The 15461-nt window shown below is 36.4% G+C and overlaps 1 long non-coding RNA gene across 1 annotated transcript in view; it reads right to left on the bottom strand.

Annotated features, from left to right (window-relative positions):
- Positions 1-15461, bottom strand: part of LOC144307083 (uncharacterized) — a 112006-nt gene that overhangs the window by 26363 nt on the left and 70182 nt on the right. Inside the window, exon 2 of the long non-coding RNA XR_013374058.1 lies at positions 2626-2820. This is a non-coding gene — a long non-coding RNA (uncharacterized LOC144307083). The remainder of the gene's footprint in view (positions 1-2625; positions 2821-15461) is intronic.

Here is a 15461-nt window from a genome sequence, read left to right as displayed (position 1 = left end):
ATATCTTGACAGTGATTATATGTTAGGTCCCTGAGGAAATTTATGAGGATGAACTTAAATTCCATTCTCTGCCAAGATGAACAGGAAAGACCAGGAAAATGTCTACAATTATCATTTTATGTGAAAAGATAAACAAAGAATGGAAATTATTTTTTTCCAGGAACATTTGTGTTCAAAAGTAAAATTCAATTTTTCAGCATTTTCCAAGTTCATATAAGATGCCATGTTTCTACATGAAAACTGTGAGATGTTTTTTCAGGTATATGATAAGGCAAATCTTTGGGAGTCTTCTTAGGTCAAATCAAAGGAGGACTTAGATTTTTTTTTCCCTTTAATGCTAACTTAGCATCTTCAAAGGACTAAGACATTTTAAAAAATGGGGCAAAAATATTGTGAGTACATTTTCCTCCAAGTGCCACAACTAAATATTTTAAAATTCAATTAAACTAATATTGTAACAAGTTTTAAAGTACAGTTAATTAAAAAGAAAACAAAACATAATTTCAGTAGTGTAAGCGTATGCAGGTGAATTATAATTACAATATGAAATATGTTCAAAATATTAAATTGAAAATTTAAGAATATTAGTCTCACAAATAAATTTTCCATTTGGAAAAAAATCCCATCACAGGTCTTTGAATAGACTCCTGGATTTTTTGGACACAGAAGTGTCCAAGTATACATGTGTATTTGTATTTGTCTTATTTATTTGTATTTATATTAAAATCCTGAGGTCTCTAGAGCTTAACTGTCTTGTTTAAGACCATAGTGCTGCTAGTTTCATGGTATATGCCTGTAAGAGATCCTTTAAAGACAGATGTCACATTCGACACCTGATTTAAATGAACGAAAGCTGGTGACTTGAGAAACCCATCTGAGAGTCTGATTCCTTTTACTTAAAAGTCTCTCTGGTGACCTATTCATTGTCATCTTTGGAAAAAAGGGAAATGGATTAAAGTAATATCTTTCACACTCTCTAAATATGGTATATGCAGATTCTTAAGCATGTGCAATTTTTAAAACAGGGTCTATAAATCTATATACTTAAATGTAGCCCTGATTCAGATGAGGGTGGGGGGAACCTTCACCACAATGTTTAAATTCTGAACTCCCAAGACAAGATTCATCCCCAAAGGTCAGTGTCCCTGAGAGTAAATACAGGGAGAAGATTAAAAATGGTAGAGAAATTCAAAGAGAGAGATAAGAAGGTAATTGATGTATGCCAACCATTACGCCATGGCCATCAATACAGGAAGTATTGCTTAACATTATACCTTGAAGATCCATTATTCTAGGTTAAAATATGTCTTTCAAATTTAAGAATATTTGGACATAGAAAAAAATAAAGGAAAACTTCCCATTGAGACGTTTGATCTGACTGGCCCATAATTACCTCTCCAGCTTTGTCTCTTATCCCTCTCATATTCACACTGGATGGTCTATATACATAGAACTACTACTGCTCTACACACACCTTGATTTTTCTTGTTAATGCCATTGCTTATCTCTAGGATTCCCTCCCTTTCCTGCCTCCTTCCTCTTTCTCTTACATATTTTTGTGTCAACTGGTACTTGAAAACATAAATACAAATTGATACTTGTACAACTGCAACATCAGGTCACCCAGAAGTTCCCTCTCATTTTTCTACTGCTCCCTATACTACTGTCACCTGTGTTGGATACCTTTTGTTTAAAAGCCCCGGAAGTCTATGCTTATTTTTGCCATTATATTGCAATATATAGCCTTTGTCATTATGTATTAGTCTCCTCTATTAGCCTTGACCTCCTTGAGTACAGGCAGTGCCTTTTTCATCTTCTCTACACTGGTGCCAAGCTTAGTACCTGATACATAGTAGGTAAGGAATACCTAGCTACTAAATGAACACCCAGAAGTGTCAATAAATTAGCCCCTAAAGTACTGGATTGAGTAATAGAGGCAGAGGCTGCTTTTGGGGAAAGGAATTAAACAAATCCCACCAGAATGACATGCTTTGAGGAGAACATGTTCCCTTAAAGGCTCTTTCCTTGTAATGTTAACATTACAATTTTATTCTATGGAGTCAGGCATTTAAAATGTGCCAGTTAAAATGCAGATGGGTTGCCCACGAGGCATAATAGATCAATTCATTAACATCCACTCTCAAATAACAAAGAACTTGAGTGTAAAGAAATGAAACTCAAAATAGCTAAGTTTAGATAATACAGTTTACCCAAGCATAAACTATTGCCCCAGGGGGTTGGGGGAAAGAGAGGAGGAGTGGTGGGCACCACAATGAAAGCTAAATATGAAAAAGTTGAACAAGGAAGCCATGACAATGTCATTTATTTTCAGATAGTATCTTATCATGGCTGTAGAGAAAGAAGTTTTGAAATCATGAACAGAGAGTGAGGAATACTATCCTAGAAAAGATGAAGAAAGTTTAGGGAGAAAAAAGATTTTAATAATAAAGTAAAAAAAAAGATAAAATCTTCATAACTCTAAAGCTCAGTGTAGCAAATAGAAGCTTTTGATTTTCCTTTTGTCCTTTCTTGTCACCCTTTCATATTTGTTACCCTGCTGCAGGATAAGTGCTCACGGACACACTATGGGCCACTGTCACCGAGCTGTCTGTGTCTTCTGCTTACCTGGTGGAGGCCTCTCATTCATGTCCTGATTTTAGGCTTGCTATGAAAGAATGTTCAAAGTGTCAGCCTTGGGTTTCTGGGCTTCCTGCCAGCTACTCGCTTGTCCTTTTGTCTCTACGACAGCCACGAAGATACATCTGCTACCCCGACCTTGTTATTCTATTTTCCTTCATTTTCTTCTATCTTGAGGCATGTCTTCAAATTAAAAAAAAAAAAAAAAAGTTTCTAATCACTGGCTATACTGTTTCTTCTACAGCTACAAATTGCATTCTAACTTCTTTATAACTTCCTTTTACCCTAGTAACAATTTTCATAGTTGCTGTAGAGAAATAGCAAGACAGACAACCTGCATTTCTATGGACAAATTTTACAAAATGTGGCCCTGCGAATATCAAAGCTCTTTCTTTTCCTGCTTTTCACATCCCCTTCCAACAGTCACTCCTTTGTGGATTCATTGCTTTCATTCTGGAGAGCCAACATAAAATTTTAATTCGAAAAGTAAAAATTGATTTTTGGCAACCTCTAAGGTGGCTCCAGAGACAAACCTAATGAATTAAAATCTGGGCTTCTCCACCTATCAGCTAGCAAAATTCATTAGCTTGGGAAACTAACATTGTTTAATTTCTCCAAGCCTTTGCTTCCTGGACCTATCAAATGGAAATTAAATGAGTGGCCATCCTACACTTGCTGGGATGATTCTTTGGCAAACATAAAGGAATTTGCACAGTGTATGCCGCAAGATAAACCCACAACATATGTAAACTGTGGCAACTGGATTAGCAATTCTATCAGCACCCCTATTCTAGTCTCAGCTCAGTGATGACTTAATAGTGTGAAATTTGGCAGGTCTTCTAAACTTCTACATTGGCATTGCCCCCAAAGAGCATTACTAGTTATCCATTCCTTTACAAAGGGCTTCTAAAGGTTACCACATGGAATGCTGCAGGATGTCCTGATTTTTGAGAGGTTTACAACTGTTGAACTATCAATTCTAAGTCTCTGCTTCCTTTCTTTTGCGTGTCTCTTAATTTTCCACGTATAAAATGAGAATAATTTAATAATCCTGAAACTTTTTTATACACTTTTTGTGTGCTAATAGATCAAATATACAGACAAGAGATTTCATTCTGCTCGAAGAGATTGTGTTCAATGTAAACAACTGATTTTAAATACTGATAAGCATAGGCAGCATAACCTCATAAGGAACATAGGTTCCAATTGTATGTGAAATGCCTGAATTCAAATCCCAGCTTCAACATTTTCCAGCTGTATGACCTTAGAAATATTCCTTAACCTCTCTCTGCCTCTGTTTTGTCACCTGTCATTAAAAAAAAAGTATCTATAGATGTATTATAAAGATTAAATAAGAGGATATTTTCAAAGATCTTAGAAGAATGGGTGCAGATAATAAATATTATAAAAGTAGTTGAATAAATGATAACATGACTTCAAGTCAGCATTTGAGAAATGTTATGGCAAAAATAATAGGGTGGGACACCCGGGTGGCTCAGCGGTTGAGCACCTGCCCCTGGCTCAGGGCGTGATCCACGATCTCAGAATTGAGTCCCACATCAGGCTCTTTGCATGGAGCCTGCTTCTCCCTCTGCCTAGTCTCTGCCTTTCTCTCTCTGTGTCTTTCATGAATAAATAAATTTAAAAAAATAGGGAACGATGATGAGAACAGATGTGAATATGCATTATCAAAGAAAACACATGATAGCCCCCAGAATTGAAAAGAAATTTTATATCAAGTATATTATTAATATTTGAATGATATAAAGAGAAGCATAATTAAAAAGTTATCAGAACATTATATTTTATTTAGTGAAAATTTTAAAACTCAGTGACATGAGTTTTGAGCCAAACCACTTGCCACTTTCTACTTGCCAGCTTCTACCTGTGTGACCTTGACCAAGTTACTAAAACTGTTCTTCTGTTTCCTTGGTTGCAAAAAAAAAAAAAAAAAGAGTAACACCTGTCTCAAAGGAATGTTCAGAGGATTAGGTACATTAATTCATGCAAAGTACTTAGGAGAAGACCTGGTGCATGGTAAATATTTAGTAAATGTTATTAAAGGGTATATTTTCATGCTCCGTTACAAAATTGTATAAAAATCACTGTACCCACAGCTCTAAGTTCAGTTAATTAGCATCTGTCAACTCATAACGTGATGTAATTAGTATAAACTCACTATCTTGCCATTACCTTTTCTCTTGCCAGGGAAAACCTGACTGATCCCAAAATGTAAGCTAAAATGTACAAGTGAGGATAGTAAGCTGAAAAAGTTTTACTGTAAAAACTAAAATGTATGCCTTAAAAAAAAAAAACATATTAGAACTTCCTTGATCTGCCCTTTAGCAAGAGAGAGAGAGAAAGCTTCTGTATTTTCTCATTAAATTAGCTCTAGTTGGAATTGAAGAAATTGTGTGATCATCTTGAAATATTGAGGAAATAACAAGATATAGTGTGCTTTCTGACAGAATTTTGATGTGTCCTTATTCCATAAATATTTTTCAGCATAGGAAGTGTTTCGAAAGGGTTCTTACCAAACAAACCCTGGTACATTATATATCTTCTCAACTTACAAAGAAAAAGGAAAAAAGCACCTCTCTTTTAAACCACCTTTGAAAATTCACTCTCATTTTTTTCTTGCCATGCTTTTCCCAATTAATATTTCAGCACTTAAAAAAGTTATAAATATAGATTTTATATAATATTTTGTAATTTAATTATAATTGAACCTCAGTGATGCCCTATTTATGTCACATACTAAGTAAATGGTCATCAAGTAAGGGGGGTGTGTAGCTTGGCCAAAACCCTACCCAGTGAAGGTAAAATCTGAGCTGAGTCTTAACAAATAAAAGGGAAGAATTTTGAGACAATGTGTCAGGAAATAAAATGAGCTGTTAATAATAGCTTAAGGAGCAAAGACATCAATACTGCTGAATTGCAAGGAAAAGAACAGGGTTGATATAATGTAGGAAATAAACTGGATCCAGGTCACAGGTGCTCAATAGGTCTTCTTAAAAAACTTGCTCTTTTCCTCTGTAGGAGACAGGAAGCCATTGAGACAATTGAACCAAAGTAGGAGTGAAGGTCAGATACATATGTTAGAGAGATCACTTTTGTACAAGAATGGAGGATAGATAGGGGGTGGGGACAAAACCATATGAACAAATAACACTTGCTACTAGCAATGAATCATGCAAAATATGAGCATCTTCACTAAAGGACTGGAAAGAAAGGATTGATTTTTAAGAAGGTTTATAGAGGCAGGATTTGGTGATTATCTGGATGTGTAGGATAAAGAGAAGGGGGATGTGGAAAATATTTGATAGAATTTGGACTTAGGAGACCATATGAATCTTTGTGCCAGGCTCAGAGATAGGAGACAAAGGGAGAAAAGGATCTTATGAAAGAAAGGTGAGTTCAGATGATGAGCATATTATGTCTGAGGAGCCTGTTTAAGAATCAAGTGGAAATATCTAAGAAGTGATTGGGTATCTGAGTTTGGAAGTCAGGAGGGTTGCTTGTGCAGACAAGCATTATTGGATGTAGATGATATGTGAAGCAGGCAAGGATTAAGAATATTAATAGAAAATTAGAAATCCAGAAAACTAGAATCCAGAAAAATAGAATCCAACAAAGGGGGTTAGGAAACAGTGGGTAAGGAGGAAGGAAGAGAGCCAAAGGAAGTAAATGTGTTGTCACAGAAGCCAAGAAAAGAATTTCAAGAATGGAAATAGTCAATGACAATACGGCAAAGTGCTGACAAAGTGTTTATCAGATTTGAGTGTGTGATGTGTATGCGTACATGAGCTAGAAAAATTACCACGGAATGGTGGTAGCTCAGTAATTCAGTAATTTCAGGAATAAATTGTAGGTGAGAAAATTGATGGAATATGTGAGCGGGCACTAATAGTTGAAATTGGATAACAGAGGAAAAAATAGGTCAATAACTAGAGAACTAGAGGGATATTTGGGAAGCATGGGACCGCTAAGCATGTTATTAAGCTTAAGATAACCCAGCAAACAGGAAGAGTTTTTAAAAAGAGTTTTTTATCGGAAAAAGTTGAAATAATGTTGTCAAAGCAAAAAAAATCGCACCACGCAAAGTTAAACAGGCAAGGATAACTTTTTCTAAGGCTGCTGGGAAAGAGGAGAGAAACCAGGATGGAGTCTGAGTTACACTCTGATTAAAAAAAAAAAAAAAGGGGGGACAGGAAACCTTTGAAGATCTGGGTTGGGGGCAACATAGGCCATTGATACCACATGCCTCACTCAAAGGGAAAGTAACCATTCTTTATGGCAGGAGACAGTTTTACAACTTGGGCAAATCTCTTTCAAAGAGATTTCAAAGAAGAAGACTTCTACTCTCCCACAGATACTGGAGATTAGGCCTGTCTTCCATGACAATTACATCCCAAAGGGATGGCTCTCAGGTTCTGGAGAAAGACATTCATGGTTGTAAACAGGCAAGAAGCTTTAAAAGGATTTGCATCTTTAAGGGACAGAGAAAGATTTACCATTTTAAGTTTTCTAAATGCTCTAAGAAAACAGGAGTCTAAAGCCAAGAAGGAGACTTTCTAAGGTTTAGTCAAGATGCAGGTAACAGTGAGGCCATGTTGGGCAATCATCAGACCAAGTCCTTGTTGAACATGAAAAAGAATGCGATCAAAATTAAGGATGGAGCTGTTGAAATTAAAAGCAGAAAGTGCACCTGTCAGCTGAACCTGGAGTGTGAAACAGGGTGGGGCTCATGATTGGGAAATTGGGGACACAAAGTTAGGAAGACTTACTGGGGTTATGGAGGAGGGACGTAATGGAACCATTGCCCCTCAAAATACAGAAAAACATTTCTAGAAAAAGAAACATGCTAGGTTTCAGAAGAAGGCATTACCCATGCCCCCAACATCTTTTATAAATGGTCCCACTGGGTTTCCGAGTTGTCATTTTTCTTTCTTCTTCTTTTTAAAAGATGACTCTGCTACATAATTATACTTTTTCTCTTTTTTAAACTAATGAGGTTTTCCAGTTCATCTGATTTTTAAAGTCTTCGGTGTCAAACCTACTATAAAAATTTCTTGGCAGATTGTTTCCTCTGTGTATAGAATATGAAAAAGAGGCATTGAATTTTCTTACCAACTTTTCTGAACTTTGGTTATTACAGCGATGCTGGGTCTGTTCATTTCTCTGCTCCTTTTCACAGTGCATTAACTTTAAAATAACATCTAAGTCCCTGTCTAGCTGTTTTCACATTTTATTTTCTTCTATTGCCAGCCAATGAATTGTTCAACTTTCCAGTCTCTCTTTTGGGATTCTACTTTCATTGACAATAAGAGTTATTAAGATCTGTGTAGTTGATTTTTATCTTCACTTAGATCTGTTTCTATCTCTTGGGTAACTTTTTCTGTGCACAACTCCAATTACTTTATTTCTGTTCTGTCCTTTCTTCGTACCAAAATTTGATTTTGTTCATTCGTATTCCCATAAAATGGATGTCTGGACCCCTTTTTATTTTCTTGTCATGGGTACTCACTGATGTTTTTTAAGGTTTTTATGACCTGAGATTAAAATCTATTTGCATCTTCCATTTCTGGAGAAATTTTTGTTTTCCTTTGTTTTTGCACCTTGGAAATGTTCCTAACAGCTATTCTTTGGGTAATGCTTTAATTCGCATATAAAACTGTGTTCCATAAAACTGTTTACAATTTCATAGTCTTATTTATATAAATATTACAATGAAATTTTTAAAACTTTCTTCTTTTAATTATAGGTTATTGTCATATGAAGAAGAGATTAGGTTAGATAATTCACAAAGTCTTCTACATCTTAAAAAATTCTGTATGCTATAAAAATGTTTCTAAACTTTATCCTGATATTTAGATTAAGTCTCTTTCTCTGAGTTTGGCCTATAAAGGAAAATAGGCAATTTCAAACCAGCTATGATTTGAAGGCTCCCCAAGATTCAAACGTGTCCCCCCACTGACCTACCTGATACTTTCTCTCCCCATAACTGGCATGAAATTCTAATTATAGCTGTGATTCTTTGGATAATAAAATGTAACTTTATCTCTCTGAGACTCTAGGGGCTACAAAAGTAAGGATCTTAGGTCAGGAGTGAAAGGGCCCATGTAGTCAATGTCTTGGAAGTAGCCACCAGAATGTGTGGGAAGGGTAGGGAGAAGATACCACAGGGAAAAGCTACCAAAAAGGAACAACCTGGGCAACTTTTAAAGTAAGTCTGGAGTTAGCCCCACTCTTAAATTAAAGATGAGTATTTATTATAATGTTAAGTTTAATATTCTTTTGGTTGTTAATTTAGCAACCTAATACTATGAGGTTTGAGAACAGCTTGTCTCCTGGAGGTTAAATCGTTTCCCACTGAGAACAAAAGACGAGTATATTTAGCTCTTCTATTTAAATAACATGAACTAATTAGTGGAAGGTTCTTTTAAATCTGCTTTACTTTTTTTTTTTTTTTTTTTTTTTAGAACCACTACTTTTGCTTTAATAACAGGAATACTACTTCAGTGTAAGAAGGAACAGAGCATTGCATTTCCCTTTGCAAATAAATGAGAGTACTAAGAAATAAACAAACAAACCCCACCAAAACCAATACCAAAAACCAAAATCCAAAAATAAATTTAAAAAACCTCAGCCTCTTTGGTGGCCAACAGCAGTGAAATTTGTACCCCTACCCCCTGCAAAAGAAAGAAAGAAAGAAAGAAAGAAAGAAAGAAAAAAGAAGTTTTTGCAAATTTAAAGCCACAAATAATTCTACTGTGAAGGTAAACATTTCTGCCTAAGACATGTGGATGATTCCACACAATAAGGCACATTCTGGAAAGGCCAAAATAAACAGTCATTGAACTGTGTAAATGGCTATCTCTGAATGAAGCTTTTTTTAAAAATAATATACTTATTTTTAATATTTTGAGGAAGGTAGGTTATTGCAGTAGGTAAAGCAACCTTTTTGCTTTTTAAGATTTTATTCATTTATTCATGAGAGACACAGAGCGAGAGAGAGAGAGGCAGAGACACAGGCAGAGGGAAAAGCAAGCTCCATGCAGGGAGCCTGACGTGGGACTCGATCCCGGGTCTCCAGGATCGCACCCCGGGGTGAAGGCAGCGCTAAACTGCTGAGCCACCCAGGCTGCCGGTATAACAACCATTTTTTTTTTTTTTTTTTTTTATTTATGATAGTCACAGAGAGAGAGAGAGAGATAGAGAGAGGCAGAGACATAGGCGGAGGGAGAAGCAGGCTCCATGCACCGGGAGCCCGACGTGGGATTCGATCCCGGGTCTCCAGGATCGCGCCCTGGGCCAAAGGCAGGTGCCAAACCGCTGCGCCACCCAGGGATCCCTATAACAACCTTTTGAATTGACAATTGAGTTAGTCAAATAAGTAATCAAATATTCACATTATTAAAATCAATATGAAGCTATTAAGACACCAGCCATGAAATACTTGTTATCCAGATCTGAATTTTAACAATAAAAAATACTCATTGTGCCCCAACCTTAAGGTTTATAATTGAAAATAAATAATGATAATATCGCATACTTGTATATTTTGATTCCTAAGAAACTTACAATATTTCTCAGTGCATTCATGTGCTGTACACTATAAATTTTGTTTGACATAAAAACTGACTCAGGGTCGGGCGCCTGGGTGGCTTAGTTGGTTAAGTGACCAACTCTTGGCTTGGCTCAAATTATGACCTCACTGGTCCTGGAATCCAGCCCCATGATGGGCTCTGAGCCCCGTGTGGAGTCTGCTTGATTCTCTCCTTCTGCCCCTCCCCACCATATGCACGCATGCAAACACACAAGCTCTCTCATTCTCTCTCAAATAAATAAAAATGTAAAAAAAAAAAAACTTAGGGCAAAATTGTCCATTTATGATCAAAATTAATGAAATCAATTTTCCTTTTTATATTAAAAAATACATACATTCTAATATTTTCTTTCCCTACCCCAATGAGCCATCTTGCTCTCACCCATAGGTCTAGCTACTATTCTAAGTATGTGAGAAAATAAAAATCATTATTTTAAACGTATATTATTATGCGAAGTAATAACCTCTGGTGACAATTTGGGTACATATGCAGGAGTCACATAAGATTTGCAAGCATTTCACAGGACACCTGCTGTCAAAATGCAAATACTAACATATGCAATGCTCTTCTTAGGAAGGGTGGCGCTGTTGGCTTGAATGTTACCCACAAGTTGTGACATGCCTTTAGAGTCCTCTTGCCCTTTTCCAGAGAAATGCACAGGCTTACCATGGTGCTCACCTTACCTAGAGATGACATTCTAAAGTCGGTGCGTAAGATGAAAATTATACCTGGATAAAATTCCCCTTGAAAAGAGTTTGTAAAGTGGTTAAATTAGAGAACGGTACACCAAGTCAGTCACTTTATTCTCTCAGGTTTGGGTGAAATTATTTAAAGTAGTTTGCATGTTTTGGGGAGAGATGCTGTTAAAAAAAAAAAAGTGTACTTTGAGCTTCAGTAACACAGTAGGTGCAGGGGGATGGAAATGACCTCCCTGTGAACGACCTAGAGCAGCAGCATCACGACTCCCACATCACCTTTGCTCTGGGGTGGACACTGATCAAATAATCCATGCTTCTAAAAAGCATGTCCTCGTGCTCCCTCTCTTTCCTTCCCCTGACCTCCAGATACGAACCCTTGGGTTTTTGTAATTTAAATTTTTATGTGACATTCACTGTGCTGGACCTCAGTGTGCCCTTAGCAGCTATGAGTCCTAAGATAAGACATTTCAAAAATTAGCTTTAGCTGTGGAGCCTCTTCCTCTCATGGATGACACTCTTGGCTCAGAAAAGTGTCGTTTGTCTCGTTGCCTGCTCAGCTGCCGTGGTGTGCTGCACCCCAGGACGATGCTGAACCCTTTGAGGCTGTGCAGCAGTGTGATTTCATTCTGTCTTCTTGCACCTCTTTCCCTTCCACCTGTCAAGCAGCAGCCACTGACAAATCCTGCTGTCATCCTGGAGAATTCATTGTTGGCAGGAACTAAATAGCTTGCCAGCAGTGGGCCAAACACACTCTTTAGACTGCATATCTAGGCATTCACAGGGAGAACTAATCTGCTTTGTCTCTTGGTTCCTTTTCAAAGGGGTCTATCTTAAGCCATCAAGGGCCATGGAAATACATACTTAAAATAATGCATCCCCACTCATCATCCCCACCCTGAACACATAGAGGGTGGATGAATTGAAGTGGTATCATGCCCGAACAGATCAAAATGTGAGGTTTTTAAATTGCCGGGGTGAATAAAGCGTAGAATGAAGACATAGTCATCTTATACTTCAATTTCACTTTTCTACTTTTCTAAATGGCACTATTCCTTAGACATCCCAGTATTAGGGCAGGTACTATTATAGTCAGCAGCAACTGGACTTGACCCATATAGATTGCCACTTGTAGACAAGTTAATATTATTCTTAACCTGGACCCCAAAAACAATTGGTAATTTCAGAAAATGAAATTTTCTATCGTATGTGGGCTGCTTGATATTGCTCTTTCTGGGACTCCAGGCTGGCATCTGTTCCCCTCATCATGAGATGTTCATGAACATTCTGTCTTCCTCAAGGTGGGAAAACATATCTCATAACTGAAGGGGCCAACATTTATGTTTGCTTAAAGAAAACGTATGATGATGGGGATTACAATCAAGATGCAATTTGAAATTGTGATAACGAAATGATCTCTAAATCATTCATCTATATCCCCGGTTACACTCTATCTCTAAAATAATGCCAATCTTACAAAGATAATATTCTGCATAGAATAACCTGACATATCACCATTTAAGAATTAAAAAATAAATCAAAAGTTTAGCGCTTTAAGGTTGGAAGAAGCGCACACACAGTAATGTCTTATTTTTATTTAATTATCTGTCATACACGTTAGTCTTCTCTACTCTGACAAAATAAGCTCTGTTTTTCTTTCATTTAATTAGGCTTTGGGTAAACTAAAACTTCATGTTGTGTTATTTATTAGGTTACGCCATACAATTCAGCATTTAGGTATAACATAGGGAAACATATATGGACAAAGGTAAAAAATAATGAGAGAATTTCACCTAGGTTTCTATGACAAAAAACCCAGAGGTTTTTACTCTTCAGAGGAGGCTATTAGAAAAGCAACTGATCTGATGAGCCTCCTTTAGTTTCAAAAGGAAAAAGAGAAAAGAGATATGATTAGTTCAGGCAATGGTGTTCATAGTAATCATAAACACAAGCCAATGAAGAGGCTGAGACTTCTTCAAAATTTCAAAGGCAGAGGTCCTGATGCAGCCAGTCTCAGGAAGACAGGACCTGGAGGGAGAGTATGGATTCCAGGTTGCTGCAATAATCTTAGCAAAGAGTAAAGTTACAGATTTTCATTCTGTGACAGATTTCACCCCATTAAATTAATAGTTTACAAAATACTGACATCAATATAGCTGGTGAATAAATTTCAGAAAATATGTAATGTAATTTCTTCACTATTTTTTTTCAATATAACCAAGAGGCAAAAATGGGAGAATAGTTGCCTGCAGAGACACCACATGCATCATTATCTGTTTCACCATTGATGTGTGTTATCTCATTTCCACATTTTCTTGCCCTCATCAACTAAGATTCTAAAAATGGTGGCTTGAATAAAAAAAGACTGATTTGAAATTTCACCTTTTTAGATAAATTTATAATAACTAGAAAACAGGGCAGCCCAGGTGGCTCAGCAGTTTAGCGCTGCCTTCAGCCCAGGGTGTGATCCTGGAGACCCGGAATTGAGTCCCATGTCGGGATCCTTGCATGGAGCCTGCTTCTCCCTCTGCCTGTGTCTCTGCCTTTCTCTCTCTCTCTCTCTCTCTTTCTCTCTCTCTGTGTCTCTCATGAATAAATAAATAAAACCTTAAAAAAAAAAAAGAACCTAGAAAACAATTGTGGGATTTTGCTTCAATAAATGCTTTTTAGGAGGAATGCCCTGGTCAGCTTTTAAACACTAAGTTAATAAAAGATTGCATGCTAAAGGATAAAATGAAATATGGAAAATCAAATACCTATAACATCTGAATAACAAATTGTCAGATATGAGTTTGGTGATAAAGGGTCAGATGTCAGTCTATTTAATAGATATTTTTTACAAACAGGAAACAGTCTCAACCAACAATGCAAAGGAAAGCTAAATATTTTTGCTTTATTACTTACCGTAAAAGCTTTTTCCCAAATAGTGGATCAGAGACCCTTGAGTCAGACAAGGGAATAAGATTGTTATAGTGAAAATTAAATTTGAGAAATGGAGACAACTTTGAGTTGCTTCAACTAGTAGTTCATTTTGCACGTGAACATAGTTTAAGTGGTAAAATAAGTATTATCAGCCCTCTTTCTTCAGTGAAAAAGACTTTCATGAGCATTTCTCTGAGATTAATGATCAGAGACTACTAAGGTAGCCATGTAAAGACACAAACAACTTGCCCTTTACGAAATTGACAATACTTACCCTCCAGAACCTCCAAAGAACCTTGAAAATGCTATCAGTCCCATATGTGGCTCCAATTAGCACCTAAGGACTTGAATACATTCTCTACTACTGAGGGCACTTTAATTTGTGAAGCAAGATGCTGTACTATTTGCAACTTAGTGGTCTCTAGTGCTGAAACTTTGAAAGACTTGTCAGAGGAATTGAAGATATAAATGATCATCTTTAATTCAATGCAAGTATGAAAATGAAAGATAAAACAACATTTAAGTACTTTATTCATAACATACATATTCTGTATATAAATGTATTAGACAATGATTATGAAAAACTAAAGAATACAATACTTGTATTTTAGCAAAACAATCATATTGCTAAGGGAGCAAAATAATTTTTTCTCTTTACAATTTTTGAAAAAATAAATGCTCTACTTCACAATAGCATATACATCATTTTCTTAGAGTCGTGACACGCATACATTCTTCTTGGATAATATATGGGAGACATAGTTGAGTGGGAACAAAAAGAGTCCATTTATGTTTTGAAAATGATTGATGAAACTGATAATTCAAAGAAAAAAATGAGTAACCAATGTTTCTGCTTCTCACCTTTTCATATTCCTGAATTGAAGGATTTAGTTCGTGAACATTTATCATTTGAGCACATCACTCTTCTACTTAAGTGCAATTTTCTCTTCCACGGGGCTAATGTGAATTAGTAGACCAACTGCTGGGATAAACTGGCTAAAGTCAGCCAGCAAAATCTTCTAAATTGGAGAGGCAGTGTGGAATTTGCTGATGCTGCCATAATTAAAGTTAAATCAGAATAACGTATATTCTAACAATGTGCACTAGAAGAGATGATGCATCTTTTCATAGAATAGAGAAGCTGTGTGTGGCTTTAGTTTATTACTTAAATCCACAGTATGTATTTTCAGAAATTCCACCTCACTTTTCTACCACTGTCAACATATTTAACCTGTGCATTTATATTCTCAATCATTAACGGGGGACTTTTGACAAACAGCTAATCACCACTATGTATGTGCCACAGTATCTTCCCTCCTTGGTATAAATGATGTGAAATTTTATATTTTTATTTTATTTTCTAATTACTTCACTGTAATATTATAATAATTCACACCGAGAGACTGACTATACTAATGGACAGATAATATAGGGCAATAGAACCCTGATCCAAAAGCTCTACAGCAACCAGTCCAAAAAGCCAAACAACAATCTTGGCTGCAATCAGCCTAGAATGGTTGGGCCTTTGTCAAGGACTTCCAGCTTCCTTAATTTTTGACCTTGCTTCTGTCTTAGGACCAAAGACAGAATGCAAAAT

This window comes from Canis aureus, chromosome 38 (assembly GCF_053574225.1).
Source record: "Canis aureus isolate CA01 chromosome 38, VMU_Caureus_v.1.0, whole genome shotgun sequence".
Classification (NCBI taxonomy): Eukaryota; Metazoa; Chordata; class Mammalia; order Carnivora; family Canidae; genus Canis; species Canis aureus.
This window is presented reverse-complemented; position numbering and strand designations above follow the sequence as displayed.